The sequence below is a fragment of the Equus asinus genome, chromosome 13 (assembly GCF_041296235.1).
Source record: "Equus asinus isolate D_3611 breed Donkey chromosome 13, EquAss-T2T_v2, whole genome shotgun sequence".
NCBI classification, from domain to species: Eukaryota; Metazoa; Chordata; class Mammalia; order Perissodactyla; family Equidae; genus Equus; species Equus asinus.
Window position 1 is genome coordinate 43,508,315 of NC_091802.1, and position 17,250 is coordinate 43,525,564.

Here is a 17,250-nt window from a genome sequence, read left to right on the forward strand (position 1 = left end):
GGGCTTTGTTTGTTCTTCTTTTTCTAGTTCTGTTAGGTGTCGTTTGAGGTTGCTTACGTGAGCTTTTTCTTGTTTAGTGAGGTGAGCCTGTATTGCGATGAATTTCCCTCTTAGGACTGCTTTTGCTGCATCCCAAATGATTTGGTATGTCGTGTTCTCATTTTCATTTGTCTCCAGATAATATTTGATTTCTTCTTTAATTTCTTCAATGATCCATTGTTTGTTGAGAAGCGTGTTGTTTAGTCTCCACATTTTTGCACCTTTCTCTGCTTTTTTCTTGTAGTTGATTTCTAGTTTAATAGCGTTATGATCAGAAAAGATGCTTGATATTATTTCAACTCTCTTGTATTTATTGATGTTTATTTTGGTTCCCAAAATATGGTCAATCCTTGAGAATGTTCCATGTGCACTTGAGAAGAATGTGTAACCTGCTGTTTTTGGATGAAGTGTTCTATATATATCTATTAAGTCCATCTGGTCTAATTTTTCATTTAATTCTATTATTTCCTTGTTGATTTTCTGTCTGGATGTTCTGTCCATTGGTGTTAATGGTGTGTTGAGGTCCCCTACTATTATTGTATTGTTGTTGATGTCTTCTTTTAGTTCTATTAAGAGTTGCTTTACAAATTTTGGTGCTCCTGTGTTGGGTGCGTATATATTTATAAGTGTTATGTCTTCTTGGTGGAGAGTCCCTTTTATCATTATATACTGTCCCTCTTTATCTTTCTTTATCTGTTTTGCTTTGAAATCTACCTTGTCTGATATTAGTATAGCGACACCTGCTTTCTTTTGTTCATTATTAGCTTGGAGTATTGTTCTCCATCCCTTCACTCTGAGTCTGTGTTTGTCTTTGGGGCTGAGGTGTGTTTCCTGGAGGCAGCATATTGTTGGATCTTGTTCTTTGATCCATCCTGCCACTCTGTGTCTTTTGATTGGGGAGTTCAATCCATTTACATTTAGAGTGATTATTGAGACGTGGGGGCCTACCACTCCCATTTTGTGTCTTGTTTTCCGGTTTTCTTCAGTTTCCTTTGTTTCTCGTCCCATGGTTTAATCTGTTCTGATGTAGAGCTGCTACTCTCTGTTGTTGTCCTTCTACTTATCTCCTCTGCTCTTGGTTTTGTAGCCCCTTTCCTTTTTTGGATTTTTCAGGAATGAGGGTTTTCCTGAGGATTTCCTGAAGAGGAGGTTTTGTGGCAATGAACTCCCTTAATTTTTGTTTGTCTGGGAAAGTTTTTATTTCTCCATCGTATTTGAAGGATATTTTCGCTGGGTAGAGAATTCTCGGCTGTAGATTTTTGTCCTTCAGATTTTTGAATATATCATTCCACTCTCTTCTAGCCTGTAAAGTTTCTGCTGAGAAATCTGCTGATAGCCTGATGGGGGTTCCTTTGTAGGTTAGTTTCTTTTGCCTGGCTGTCCTTAATATTTTCTCCTTGTCGTTGACTTTTGCTAGCTTCACTACTATATGCCGTGGAGTTGGTCTTCTTGCATTGATAAAGTTTGGAGATCTATTGGCTTCTGTCACCTGAAGATCCATCTCCCTCACCAGATTTGGGAAGTTCTCAGCCATTATTTCTTTGAATAGGTTTTCTGCCCCTTTCTCCTTCTCTTCTCCCTCTGGTATACCTATAATCCTTACGTTGCATCTCCTAATTGTGTCTGATAATTCTCGGAGAGTTTCTTCATTTCTTTTAAGTCTTGCTTCTCTCTCCTCCTCTGCCTGCAACAATTCTATATTGCCATCTTCCAAATTGCTAATTCTTTCCTCCATATTATCGGCCCTACTGTTCAGAGCATCTAGATTTTTCTTAATCTCCTCTATTGTGTTCTTCATTTCCAATATTTCTGTTTGGTTCTTCTTTATCGTATCAAACTCTTTTGTGACATAGCTCCTGAACTCGTTGAGTTGTCGGTCAGAATTCTCTCTTAACTCATTGAGAATCTTAATGATGGCTGTTTTGAAGTCATCGTCATTTAGGTTATACATCTCATTTTCTTTGGGATTGTTTTCTGTGTATTTGTTGCTTTCTTTCTGTTCTGGAGATTTAATGTATTTTTTCATATTGCTTGATGTTGTTGATTTGTGCCTCCGCATGGAGATAGAGTTTAGTTGCTCCTTTCACTTGTTTCAGCTGCTGCGGTGGGAGGAGCAGCTGTTTATATTTCACCAACCAGGAACCCTGTCCGTAGTTGCTAACTGGGCCTGGGCCCCTCTTCGTAGCCACAGTGGCCCTTTGGATTCCCTCCTCTGCTGTGGGGGCCGTCACAGGGGGGCTTCAGGCTGCAGGTGCCTACTGTTGCAGCCCACCTAGATGTGCTCTCTCCTTGGGGTCTGCAACGGTGTTATGGGCTTTTCCAGCAGCCAGGGGTGGGATCACTTATATTTGTCGCTCCGTTGCTGTCGGCACCCACCAAATCTCACTTGTCCTCTATAGGTCGCAGGAGAGCTATTGGCATCTTCTACAGTCTGTGGTTAGTACACCTAGTTATGCTGCTTTTGCCCTGGGGTCTTCCAGCCTTGTGGCTGGCGGCTGGGTGCCTTCTACTGCTGTGCAGAGGCTTTCCCTAAGGCTGCTGTGAGCCTGTAGGGTTTCCCCCTAGGCTACTAAGCTGGGTCTCTGGAACTCTCTCCAGCCCCAGTCCTCTCCGAGATCTCCGGCAATCCCTAGACCCACGGGGCGGGCAATGGCAGCTGGGGGTCGCCCCGCCCTCAGGGCTTCTCTCCTGGCCTCTGCCGGAGCGTGAATGCTGGGCGTGGCCCCTCTGCTAACCGCAGGCAGAGGGTTTTGTCTGCTGCCCGGGCGGAGCTCCGGCGCTTCCCCTCCGGGTCGCAGAACCAGCCTTTGGAGGGTGATTCTTAATTTGTAAGGATATATCAAAAGATAGCAGTACTCTGAGATGATGTCTTTTACGGCAGCTTAGTACCATATGCTGCTCTTCTCATTCCTTTAGAGACTCACTATAAAACGATCCAGAGCAACACAGAAAATTAACATATCCAATATTCCCTTGAAATACATTGTTGCTGCCATTGCTACCTGCTGGTTATTGACTGTCTAATATTGAGTATTTGGACGGCATTACTGTTATTTGAGAAATTGATTATTAAAACAGCCACCAAGAACTCACCAGTCTCCATTATAAGCGAGTTCTATTAAATGTTTACTTGACATGTGAAAATACTACAAAACTCATACTTTCTGTCCTAATCATTTCATTTCATTTTCTCTCCATACCACCAAGGATTCTTCTGTTGGGATAAGAATATGCCCAGGAGATTCAGTCAAACCCAAAAGATACATCTCCTGAGAGAAAATACTAAATGTTAATATCTTGCCCTAGACAGATTTTTTTTTTTTTTTAAGATTTTATTTTTTCCTTTTTCTCCCCAAAGCCCCCCGGTACATAGTTGTATATTCTTTGTTGTGGGTCCTTCTAGTTGTGGCATGTGGGACGCTGCCTCAGCGTGGTTTGATGAGCAGTGTCATGTCCGCGCCCAGGATTCAAACCAACGAAACACTGGGCCGCCTGCAGCAGAGTGCGCGAACTTAACCGCTCGGCCACGGGGCCAGCCCCCTAGACAGATTTTTTTTTTCAAAAGGACTTGGTAAGTGCTGGTCTCTCTCCCTTTTTTAATTTTTATTTATTTATTTATTTTAGATTTTATTTTTTTCCTTTTTCTCCCCAAAGCCCCCAGGTACATAGTTGTATATTCTTCATTGTGGGTCCTTCTAGTTGTGGCATGTGGGATGCTGCCTCAGCGTGGTTTGATGAGCAGTGCCATGTCCGCGCCCAGGATGTGAACCAACGAAACACTGGGCCGCCTGCAGCGGAGCGCACGAACTTAACCACTCGGCCATGAGGCCAGCCCCTAGACAGATTTTTTTAAACCAAAATATTCTGTTACTTTAAGGCTTTGAGGATTAGCTGAACTGGAATCTTACCACTACTCTGAGCACTGATCTCATCTCCATTTTCCTATCTCAAGAAACTGTGCTGATAAGTACGTAATTTCAAACCACGAAGGCAAAAAAACAGTTTCCTGAGGCAAAATAAAAACCAGTAGGAAATAAAGCTTCTAACTATTAAAAGCATCCTACTTGAGAGAAGTAAAGGCCAATATCCCTGATGAACACAGACGCAAAAATTCTCAACAAAATTTTGGCAACCCAAATTCAGCAATACATCACGATCAAATGGGATTCATACCAGGGACACAGGGATGGTTCAACATCCGCAAATCAATCAACATGATAGACTACATCAATAAATTGAGGAATAAAAACCACATGATCATCTCAATAGATGCAGAGAAAGCATCTGACAAGATCCAACAGCCATTTATGATAAAAACTCTTAACAAAATAGGGATAGAAGGAAATTACCTCAACAGAAAAAAGGCCATATATGACAAACCCACAGCCAACATCATACTCAATGGGCAAAAACTGAGTGCCATCCCCCCGAGAACAGAAACGAGACAAGGATGCCCTCTATCACCACTCTTATTCAACATAGTACTGGAGGTTTTGGCCAGAGCAATTAGGCAAGAGAAAGGAATAAAAGGAATCCAAACAGGAGTGAAGAAGTGAAACCTCAGCTGTTCACAGACGACATGATCTTATATATAGAAAACCCCAAAGAATCCATTGGAAAGCTATTAGAAATAATCAACAACTAGAGCAAAGTTGCAGGGTATAGAATCAACTTACATAAATCAGTAGCATTTCTATACTCTAAACGAACAGAAAAAGAACTCAAGAACACAATACCATTCACAATTGCAACAAAAAGAATAAAATACCTTGGGGTGAATTTAACAAAGGAAGTGAAAGACCTATACAACAAAAACTACAAGACTTTCCTGAAAGAAATGGATGATGACATAAAGAGATGGAAAGACATTAAAATGTCCATACTACCTAAAGCAATCTACATATTCAACGCAATCCCAATCAGAATCCCAATGACATTCTTTACAGAAATAAAACAAAGAATCCTAAAATTCATATGAGGCAACAAAAGACCCCGAATTGCTAAAGCAATCCTGAGGAAAAAAAACCAAAGCTGGAGGCATCACAATCTCTGACTTCAAAACATACTACAAAGCTACAGTAATCAAAACAGCATGCTACTGGTACAAAAACAGGCGCACAGATCAACGGAACAGAATTGAAAGCCCAGAAATAAAACCACACATCTATGGACAGCTAATCTTGGACAAAGGAGCTGAGGGCATACAATGGAGAAAAGAAAGTCTTTTCAACAAATGGTGCTGGGAAAACTGGAAAGCCACATGTAAAAATTGACCATTCTTTTTCACCATTCACCAAAATAAACTCAAAATGGATCAAAGACCTAAAGGTAAGAGCTGAAACCATAGGCTTCTAGAATAAAATATAGGCAGTATGCTCTTTGACATCAGTATTAAAAGGATCTTTTTGGACACCATGTCTTCTCAGACAAAGGAAACAATAGAAAGAATAAACAAACGGGATTTCATCAGACTACAGAGCTTCTTCAAGGCAAGGGAAAACAGGATTGAAACAAAAAAACAACCAGCTAATTGGGAAGAAATATTTACAAGTCATATATCCGACAAAGGGTTAATCTCCATAATATATAAAGAACTCACACAACTCAACAACAAAAAGATCAAACAACCCAATCAAAAAATGGGCAGGGGACATGAACAGACATTTCTCCAAAGAAGATATACGGATGGCCAATAGACGCATGAAAAGACGTTCATCATCACTGATCATCAGGGAAATGCAAATCAAAACTACACTAAGATATCACCTTACACCCATGAGAATAGCAAAAATAACCAAAAGAGGGGCTGGCCCCATGGCCGAGTGGTTAAGTTCATGCGCTCTACTGTGGCGGCCCACGGTTTCGCCGGTTTGGATCCTGAGCACGGACATGGCACCACTTGTCAGGCCACGTTGAGGAGGCGTCCCACATGCCACTAGAAGGACATGCAACTAAGATATACAACTATGTAGGGGGGTCCGGAGATAAAGCAGAAAAAAAAAAAAAGATTGGCAACAGTTGTTAGCTCAGGTGCCAATCTTTAAAACAAAACAAAACAAAAAGTAAATGTTGGAGAGGTTGTGGAGAAAAAGGAACCCTCATACACTGCTGGTGGGAATGCAAACTGGTGCAGCCATTATGGAAAACAGTATGGAGATTTCTCAAAAAATTAAAAATATAAATACTATATGACCCAGCCTTCCCACTACCGGCTATCTACCGAAAGAACTTGAAATCAGCAATTCCAAAAGTCCCATGCACCCCTATGTTCATTGCAGCGTTATTTACAATAGCCAAGACATGGAAGCAACCTAACTGCCCATCAACTGATGATTGGATAAAGAAGATATGGTATATATACACAATGGAATACTACTCAGCCATAAAAAAGGATACAATCACCCCATTCACAACAACATGGATGGACCTTGAGGGTATTATGTTAAGTGAAACAAGCCAGATAGAGAAAGACAATCTCTGTCCGACTCCACTCATATGTGCCAAGTTAAACATGTAGACAAAGAGAACAGATTATCGGCTACCAGGGAAAATGGGGGTGGGTGGTGGGCACAAAGGGTGAAGTGGTACACCGACAACATGACTGACAATAATGTACAACTGAAATTTCACAAGATTGTAAACTATCATAATCTCAATAAAAAGTTAAAAAAAAAAAAAAGCATCCTACTTGGGGTTCAAAATCCTAAAGTTGCTTTAAATTTCTCATTGAACTAGTAACCATAATTAACTGGTAGCCAAAATAAATCTATTTAGTAGAATGCTTTGCAAGCTATGTACATTTAATTTTCCTCCGAGGCAGGATATACCTCAAATCATAAACATATTTTTCCATCCTTTTTTCCTTTTCAAAGTTCAAATATAATAGGATACAATGGCTTCAGATGCACAGTTCACTAAAAGAAATGAGATACTCCCCCAATTCCTAATAATTTTTCCAAACTTAAAAGAAAGTTTTCCTTTTCAAGTGAACCAGAGAAGTGCAGATCTGTTTGAACAACTCAACCTATAATAAATACAAAGCTGTCACTCTGAATAACATGAACATCTACTGAAATGGAATGTGAGGTCAAAGCAAGGCATTTGAGTTAGACAAACAACACACTGGCCTCTCTCACTAAAGCATTTTCTATTCAAATCTAGATAGGCTAATCAATCAGGTCTTTTAAAAATAGATCCCAAGAACTAACACTTCTGACTTTATAGGCTTAAAAATCACTTTAAGAAAGAAACAAACACCCTTATCACCCAAAATCACAAACACACAGTTTCATAGGTTCATGCACTATTAGTGGTAAAAGAAACGTTAGAGATAGACTAGGCTAGTAGTCCCCAACTTTTAGAGTCTGAGGACCTTTATGTAACTGCAAAAGATTTCCTGGAGCCCTATGCCCTATATAATAGTAGTTATACATTTATTGTCTGTCTCTGGTGAAAACACATAAAGATAAAACTCTATCATAAACTAGTAAAGCTTTATTTATTTATTTATTGAGGAAGATTAGCCCTGAGCTAACTGCTGCCAATCCTCCTCTTTTTGCTGAGGAAGACTGGCCCTGAGCTAACATCCACGCCTATCTTCCTCACACCCGGGATACGAACCGGTGAACCCCGGGCTGCCAAAGCAGAACCTACGCGCTTAACTGCTGCGCCACTGGGCTGGCCCCCTGTAAGATATTATTTATGCAGTGCATTGATACTACTTGCATGGATTCCAAGGTTATCTTTCAACTATTTTGCAGTGGCCCATTGTTTGACACCACAGTATGAGATTAATATCCTTATTTTACTGAAGAGGATACTGAAGATCATGACTCGTTTAAGATCACACAACTAATCAGTTGTAAAGCCTAGAATACAACTCAGAACCTAATGATCTTTTGCTATACTATGTGGATTTAGCGTTTCCATTTCATTTCATTTATTTATTACTTATTTAATTAACTTAACTTGAAGGCCACACAGAAAGTCACTGAAAAAGTTGATAGTGATATACAAGCAATATCTGAAGAAAAGATCCCATTTAAAATAGCAATGAATTGGGGCCGGCCCCGTGGCTCAGTGGTTAAGTTTGCATGCTCTGCTTCGGTGGTCCAGGGTTTCACTGGTTCGAATCCTGGGCATGGACATGACACCGCTCATCAAGACATGCTGAGGCGGCGTCCCACATAGCAGAACCAGAAGGACCTGCAACTAGAATATACAACTATGTACTGGGGGCGCTTTGGGGAGAAGGAAAAAAAAAGAAGATTGGCAAGGGATATTAGCTCAGGTGCCAATCTTTAAAACACAAAAGTGAAAAAAAAAAAAAACCATAAACATACAAGAAAACAGGGATTTTTTGTCTTAATAATGTGAGTAGAGAAGATTTTTCGAAAATGACACAAAACCTAGAAGTCAAATGAAAGAAATGACAAATTCAATTCTATAAAATGTAACTCTGGAAAACAAAAAAAACTATAAACAACTCAAAAGATATACTGAATGTTTAAAATTATTTGCAATTCTTAGAATAAAAGGCTAATTTCTCTAAAGACCACTCAATAGGAAAATGTGCAATGGATATGAAGAGACAGTTCTCAGAAAAAGATATATAAATGGCTTTTAATGACATAATATGAAAAGATACTCAATATCACTTATAATTAAAGAGTTACAAATTACAACTACATCAATATACTTTCATTTATCTGACTGGAAAAAGATTTAAAAATTGCGAGGCTGGCCCTGTGGCCAAGTGGTTAAGTGTGCATGCTCCACTTTGGCGGTCCAGGGTTTCACTGGTTCGAATCCTGGGCGCGGACATGTCACCACTCATCAGGCCATGCTGAGGTGGCATCCCACATGCCACAACTAGAAGGACCCACAACTAAAAATACACAACTATGTACCGGGGAGCTTTGGGAGAAAAAGGAAAAAAATAAAATCTTAAAAAAAAAAATTGATAACAGATCACTGACAAGGAAGGGTGTACTGAAAGAGGCACTCTTTATCCTTTATTGGAAGTGGTGGGGTAAGCTGGTACAGCTTCTATAAGAGACCACATGGAAATAACCATCAAAAATCAAAATGCAGAGGGGCTGGCTGCGCGGCCGAGTGGTTAAGTTCGCGCGCTCCGCTGCAGACGGCCCAGTGTTTCACTGGTTCGAATCCTGGGCGCAGACATGGCACTGCTCATCAAACCATGCTGAGGCAGCGTCCCACATGCCACAACTAGAAGGGCCCACAATGAAGAATATACAACTATGTACCGGGAGGCTTTGGGGAGAAAAAGGAAAAAAATAAAATCTTTAAAAAAAAAAATTAAAAAAAAAATCAAAATGTAGATATCTTTTGATCCAGCAATTCCAATTCTTAATATTTATCTAACAAATATGCTTACAGACATACAAAATAATGTACAAGAATATTCCTTGCAGCACTGTTGATAATGGGCTGGAAACAATCTAAACATTTATCAGTAAGGGACTGGGTAAACAAATTATAGCACATCTAGTAAAAAAGAATGAGACCACTCTATCTGTAACGAGATGAAACTAAGAAATATTAGCAAAAAATGCAGACTGTAGAACAGTGTGTACAGTATGCCACCATTTATGTACGCGTGTGCGGGAATATTGAATGTACTGTTAGCTCTATAAGAATTCACAAAAAAAAGTAAACTAATTATTTCGGTAGGAAAAAAAACGAGTGACAACAGAAAAAAAAGACTTACTTTTCACTTTATATCCTTTTATACCTTTAGGATTTTGTACTACATAATATATTACCTACTCCAAAAAACAATTTTTGAAAAGTCAAGGGGCCGGCCCCGTGGCGGAGTGGTTAAGTTCTCGCCCTCTGCTTCTGTGGCTCAGGGTTTCACTGGTTCGAATCCTGGGCGCGGACATGGCACTGCTCACCAGGCCACACTGTGGCGGCACCCCACATGCCACAACTGGAAGGATCCACAACTAAAAATATACAACTATGTACTGGAGGGCTTTGAGGAGAAAAACGAAAAATTTTTTTTAAATCTTAAAAAAAAAAGTCAATAAAGTGAAATACTGAAGTACAAAGCTATCAATGTCAGCCTTGTATAACTGCATAATATATCCAAGTTTCTTGGGACATTCATTATACTGACCCTTGGCCCAGGAAACGGGAAGAAATTAAAATCAGACCCAGGTAAAGTATGTCAAAGAAAAAACCTAATCTTCGATTGCTTTATTCCATCTCATAGCCTGCCTAAAACTAGCTGTGATTATCTTCCTGGAGGCAAGAGTCCCATTGTGTAAACTATACCACTGTGTTTTTGGGTCTATTAAAACTGCCGAAGATTGATCAGGCCATGGCTATTAGTAAGTTTACATCAGTAAATACTAAGTATTTAGTAAGGCCCTAGGACTGTATTGACATATACAACTAATAATGCAAAAAATAAGATACAATAATGAGGCTTCTATTTAGAACAAGAGCTTTGCCAAAAAGTCACTTCAGTACAATCAGCAACTACAAATAAAAAAGAAATTGGTAAGCATTCAAATAATTGTCAAATCATAAATGAACTATGAGTTAGTTGCTGGGGACACTGGGCTATCCAAGAGAGACATTACTCTTGACTTCATGGAATATACAGTACAGGCCAACGGTGAAATAGGCATTCTACAAATAAATTAATTAATATTGTGATAAGTCCTACAAAAGAGAAGTGCAGGGTGCTGTAAGAGTGTATTATTGGGGTCCCTAACCTAGGAGAATCAGAGGTTTCTCTGCAGAAGTGATATTTAAGCAAGTTCTGAAGAATGAGGAGCTGCCTTCCAGGCACAGGGATTAGCTACAGCATGGACAAAGGCTCTCAAGTGAGCTTTGAACCTTCAGGGAATAGGAAAAAAAGATTAGTATGGCTAGACCATCCATAATCAGAAATAACTTACAAAGAAATGATGCTGGAGAAGCAGGCAAGGCCAGATGGCACCTTGTTAAATGAAGATTGAAAGCTTTAAAGGGAAAAAAGAGGTTTTCAGAAGTGACTTGATCAAATTTGTTTCATAATGACAATTCTCGATGCTGTGAGGAGAGTAGATGAGGATATATTGCTTAGGGGTATACACAAACATAGTAAAAGTATAAAGAAATGCAAGGGAATACTAAATTCCAGTTGGTGATTACCTCTGGTAAGGAAGCCTAAAACGGAGGTGGGGGGACAGAGGATGCAAACAGGGAGGGAACACAGAAGACTTCAACTGTACTGGTAACGTCTTATTTCTTAAGCTGCAAGGTGGGCATGCAAGTATTTTATTGTAGTATTATTTATTACTTCTTCTGTCTTAAATATCTCCTATTACTCTTTTTTTTTTTTTTAATAAGGTGAATGAGGAAAAACCATTTAGAATTTACTATAATAGTCTTAGGAAAAGGTGGTCTAGACTAGGATGGGGAGAACAGCAGTGGAGAGGACCTGCAAGAGTCTGGCCTCAGGTAAACTGCTGGTAGAGCCACTTAATAAAACAGGGTACAGTGAAGAAGGTCTGGGTTTGGAGCCAAGATCAAGAGCTCAGTCTGGGCAACTCAATTCAAAGTACCTCTGAGTATCTAAGTGGAGATGTTGAGCAGGCAGCTGGGATCAGAAAAGGGGTTTGAACTTCAGATAACAACTTGGGAGCATTCAAAATATATATGGTAACTGAAGCCACAGACTGGGTAAGATTAGAGGGAAGACTAAGGACCAAAACTTGAGAAAGACGATCAATTGAAGATCTGGTAGAAGAAGAGTGGGGGAAAAACCCTGAAGGAATAGTCAGCCAGCAAGGAGGGAAAATTAGAACATGAGAAGACAGTATTTCAGGAAGGAAATTTTTGAATCCAAATAAACACCTACTCCAGATGGCCAATTAGGAATCCAAGGTCCAAGAATGAGTCAAAGGGAATTCCCCAGAAATAGACAGAGTCCAGATCCATTTTACTCTGAACATTCCCAAAAGGAATGTTCTAACTCAGTTAAGTAATAATAAATTCAGTCAAAACTGATAAATTCTATAAAGATGTAGATGAAAACAACCTTTATAACTATGTGAGATTTGAATACAGTTTAGAGATTAAAAAGGACAAGAACAGGGATGTACGAAGTTTATTCCATAGTCTATAGAGAAAAAAACATCAAAACTTACTCTGAGATTCCATACATTTCTTTTGTTTCAATGATTTTAGATAATTTCAAGATTGCTTAACTTTTTTGGCATGTTAAATTTATAAGCATTTGGAGAGCAAAAACCACGTAGTATTCGTCTTTGAATCTTCAGCATCTAGCTCAGTGCCTAACATACGTATTTGACTGAAAAAAAAATTTCACTAAATGAATGAATGGGCACCGGAACACTTTCATCCAAAAAGTGTTTTTCTGTGCAGGTGCTACAGTAATATAGCCTCAAAGGACAAGCTTGAACTGAAGGCTCTACTCATTCCACAGAACACTTCGTTTCTTTAGAAATAGAATGTTATGCGATGCAAAGAGATCCCACCCTTGTCTTAGGGAAAAAACCCTTTGAGCAACACATTCCACAGGTCTGAACGATAAACCAGAGCGCTGTCAGCAACTGCAGTGTTTGCAAAACTCAAGAATGTACTACTGTATGCCCACCAGTGTCGACAGTCTGGTCATTCATTCTTGAGAGTTGTAGAAAATAGCAGTGCTCAGACTTAATAGAGTAACAGAACAGGTCCTTAGTTACCCACAAACTAAACTCATCAGTTGCAGTAGCATGTGTAAAAACAACTGTTAGCACTTAGCTGATATTAACAGTTCAGAACTGTTTTCTATGTCTAAGTTTCAGGCTAATGATATCAACTAAAATCTATCTTCTCAAAGGAATGGTCTACAAAGGCAAAATAAAACCCCAATCCCATCCTCCCTTTGCCTAAATTCTTATCAGATTATTTTTGATAGAAACCACACATCTTTCAATGCTACGTGAAAAGCATGATTTCAAAAATAAGCAATTACACCTCCAGTTACACTTAACTATCCAGATTAATAATAATAATAATAAAAGGAACATGTTTAATTTGAAATATAACTTCAAATAACAAAACGGCTTTTTGGAACTCATCATTTTGCACTGAATTAGGCATGGAAAAATTGTGTATTTATTAAGAGAATGATGCTGTGGATTTTAGTTATATATTCTGTATTCTAAGATCCCAATTACTGAATTGATAGGTGAACTTGGGGGGAAGGGGGAGCTAGTCAGACAGACCCTGTTTCCCTTCCCTTTGGCTGACTTATACAAATATGAAACAAGAATAAAAAACAATTATCAAGAGTAACAGCATTTATAAGTAAGATTATGTTGAAGATATTTTAACTTCTTGAACCCTTTGGATTAAAGACTACAACTCAATTCTACCTTCATGAACTGAACAGAAAGTTACTGGGTCCTTTGCTCCATTTAAGAGAACTGTGGTGGCTACCCAGCACAAGTAGAAAACCAATTCTATAGTCACACAACCTAAAAACACTCTGAAACAGCTTTTGAAAGAGATTATTTGACATACTTTGGAAAAGTGCACAAGAGTTTAAGATAAGTAGTAAATAATATTAAACTATTACAAATCAGGACAAATAATAAAAGAACTTCCATAGAGCTTCTTTGCATTCTCAAAATGTCCTTTGCCTACAACACTACTCGAAAACATCTGGCAAAAACTAAGACACAGATTTGTTTACCAGAGCTTTTTCCCTTTTACCCAGAAGAGTCAGTTCATGTTTCTTTAATTCTGCCATTACATAGCACTTAAGAAATCCAAAGCAGCTGCAATACACAACTCCATGCTAAATTCCAAAAAAATGGAACCAAAAAACCCCAGCAAAGGTACCCATAATCCACAATATTTTTAGTGAGGAGCTCTGTAATTAAGTTTTTTCTTCTGCACGCTTATTCTGAATAATATCTAAACTCTCTTTAGGGTGTAAAGGATTTGGCCCCTAAATTACATTATTAATCCTTTTTCCTACAGATATTACTGTACACGAGACACGCTGTTCTCCGTCTACCAGGGAATTAGAACCGCTTTCATTTACAGAGTTTGATCTCCACAGCGCTTTCACATGTACTCACTTGATCACAGACACAACACGTATAATCACCTTAGACGTATCAGGCATACAAGATAAAGCTCATGCAGAACTTATTCTAACTTGATTTACGCGGTTCCAAAGTACAGTCTCGAGGCTAACAAAATAAAGCGTGAGCACAATGGAAATCTGCACCATTGGCCAGTTTTCAAAGGACAAAAATTCCTTCAACAGATAAAACCAAACCCGCCCACTGCGCAACGAAAAGGTAATCCCAATTCTAGAAACAATCGCAAAAAAAGAAAAGAAAAAAAAACCCCCCAGATTCTGAACCACACATTCACATAAATCTTTTCAACTCAACAGCTCCCAACGCGGCCGCCAACCGCAACCGGCCACAATCCCAGCGTTAGCGCCTTCTCTTAATTTTGAATCTGGAGACCGAAGGGTTGAAAAAAACAACAGTCGTCCAAAGTTTCACCAAGTGGAAAAAAATCATTTTAAGTAAAGGGAACGTCTTTATCAAGAGGCGATGCCCCATTCCCGCCCAGCCCGCGCCCGCTCCCAGCCCTCGGGCGCAGTGTTCTCGGAAAGGTGCCCGGGAGGCTGGGGTCCCGGCGGCGACGCTGGAGGGGCGCCGAACGAAGCGCGCGGCGCCCGGGGAGCCGCCAGGGGCCGAGCGGCGGAGACAAAGGGCAGCCCGCGAACCCCGGCGGCGAGCGGCGGCCCCGGCGCGGCCCTGCGCCCCTAACCGCCCGAGGACTTGCGAGCGCCGCCCCAGTGCGCGCCCAGGGTCCCGGCTCCCCGCCCGCCCGGCCGCCGCGGCCCAGCCCGCCCCCGAGCCGGTTCCCTCCCAATTTGGGAGACGCGCGCCCGCGGACAAAGGGGGAGGACGCGCCGGGGCAGCGGTGGGCGCGGGTCGCGACGCCCCTCCGGGCTCGGCGGCGCCCCCTCCCCGCCCCGGCGCCCCCTCGGCCGGAGCCCGTCCTCCTCGGCCCCTGGCCGGCCTCCCCGCAAGTTCTCCCGCCTCCCCCCGGGCCCCGCCCCTTGCCCGCTTCTCCTCAGCCGGCCTCGCGGCCGCTCCTCACCGAATAGCGGGTTCTCCCGGAGCCGCCTCCTCCGCCGGGCCTCGGCCCGTCCCGCCGGCCGCCGCCTCATGTGCCCCGCGTCGCCATCGCCTTCGCCGCCGCCCTCGCCTCTCCTCCTCCTCTCTCGCCGCCGCCGCCTTCGCCTCCGTCTCCAGCCGAGGCCAAAGCCGCTCCCGCCGCCCGGAGCCGCGGGGAGGCGCCTGCGCACTACGCGCCGCGGTGGGGGCGGGGGCGTCCCGCGGCGATCCGGGAGCGGGGGGCGCGCGGCACGTGGCGCTCGAGTGGGAGGGGGCGCCGTGGAGCGAGCAGGCGGCGGCGCGAACGTCCAACTTTCGGCGGTCGGGCCCGCGCGCGCTCCCGGGCGGTCTGGGACGCGGCGGAGGCGCGGCGCGGGTAGCACACACCCGCGTGGAGTCCGGACCCCAGGTGCGCGCAGACTTCGCCTCCAGGATGATTCATTCCTCCAGCTTGATTCTCGAGGCGGGAGTGCCCCGCGGGCCGTGCCTCCCTTTCAGCCGGCTACTAACCGCGCGTGAGGACACGCCTTACCTGGGTATCCTGGGTTGGTCCAGCGAACCCCGGAGTTGTCTTCTGTGCGCTCAGCCAAGCCCTGGGTCCAGTCTAACACGGGATGCTGATGCCCTTTCTAGGTTCTACTCTTCAATTACTCGAGGATTCTACGGGCCCTCGTCGGGTTAACCATCCTATCTCTTTTGAGTCGTGGCTTTTAGTGGCGTGCTAAATACTTTTGAGATCTTGGACTTCCCGGATTAGCAAGACCCTAATAGGCCATTTCCTTTTAACCCCTTGCATCCCAGCAGTATCCCATTCAAAGGACTTTCTAAATATTTGTATGCAAAGGAATCTCCGGTGTTAAACTGTCTCGTAGGAATCTGAACTCGTTAAGCGAGTGCGTGCGTAACAACAGAAGGCGTACCGAGGAGATGAGAGAGCACTTTGTATGGTGTTTGACAACTCCTGTGCTCCTGAATGATCTCATTCGGCCATCATAATACGAAAGGATAGGCTTTTATTTCATCTTTTTGACTAGAGAGGAAATTAAGCTCTAACAAGTGAGGTGACTTACCTCAGGTCAGACCCCCACCTTCACCCAAAAAGCCAGGCCCTAAAGGCTAGACCAAAGATTGAAAACTTGAGGGCTGGGAGTCTGGCCAGTACCATGTTTTCCAAAAACATAAATTAATCGCCAAATTTTTAAAATCCAGATTTCTAGCTTCTCTCCAAATAGTCAAAAAATTTACTCGCTTTGAGCCTTATTTTCATGTGGCAGCTACTTCTGAGTAACATCTGTTTATCCAGGGCAGGCGCTGTCCTCAGTCAGCTACTTGAATCATTTTCATTACCTGCTTGGCCTCTGTATTTAAGTTCTCCTCCTCCTGTACTTGCCAAGCCCCCCTGCCCTGTTATCACATTACCTCCCTACAAATGTATTTAAAATGACAAGTGTGAAGACCCTAAATATATGAAAATAAGAATAAAGAACAGGTTAACTAAAATAACACAGGAGACATCATTGTACTTGCTGGTTAAAATATTAAAACTCTCACATCCTGTTAGTGCAAATATAGATTAGTACAAATCACTTTGGAACACTGTTTGGCAATATTTACAAAAGCTGAATCTATGAATACACTATGACCCTGCAATTCCGTGGGAATTCCACAGCAATGTGTACAAATGTTCACCAAAATATTTGTACTAGAGTATTCATAGCAGCACTATTTGTAATAGCCAAAAAACTGGAAACTACCAAAAATGCCCATCAACTGTAGAAAGGATAGATAAACTTTTCTTCACACGACGGCACATTATGCAGCAATGGGAATGAACAATCTACAATTACACACGGCGAGACAGATAAATCCCACAAGTTTCCATTTATATAAAGTTCAAAAACAGGCAGAACTAATCTGTGCTGTCAGAAATAAGGATGGTGGCTACCCTGGGGGAAGGACAGTCACTGGAAGGGAGCTTGAGAGGGCTTCCGGGGGCTGGTCCCGTTCCGTTCTTGATCTGGATGCTGATACACAG

The 17,250-nt window shown here is 42.0% G+C and overlaps 1 protein-coding gene across 3 annotated transcripts in view; it reads right to left on the minus strand.

The window, feature by feature from the left end:
- The window catches only part of GJC1 (gap junction protein gamma 1), a 46,491-nt gene extending 30,556 nt beyond the window's left edge, over positions 1–15,935 (minus strand). The window contains exon 1 of one of the 3 annotated variants that reach the window (XM_014849384.3): positions 15,748–15,935. The gene's annotated coding sequence lies outside the window, so the exon portion shown is untranslated. Of the gene's footprint in view, positions 1–14,182; positions 14,860–15,198; positions 15,408–15,747 lie in introns of those variants that run through there. The other 2 variants (XM_044745943.2, XM_044745947.2) reach the window with 2 other exon arrangements.
- Between the last annotated feature and the right edge of the window lie 1,315 nt (positions 15,936–17,250).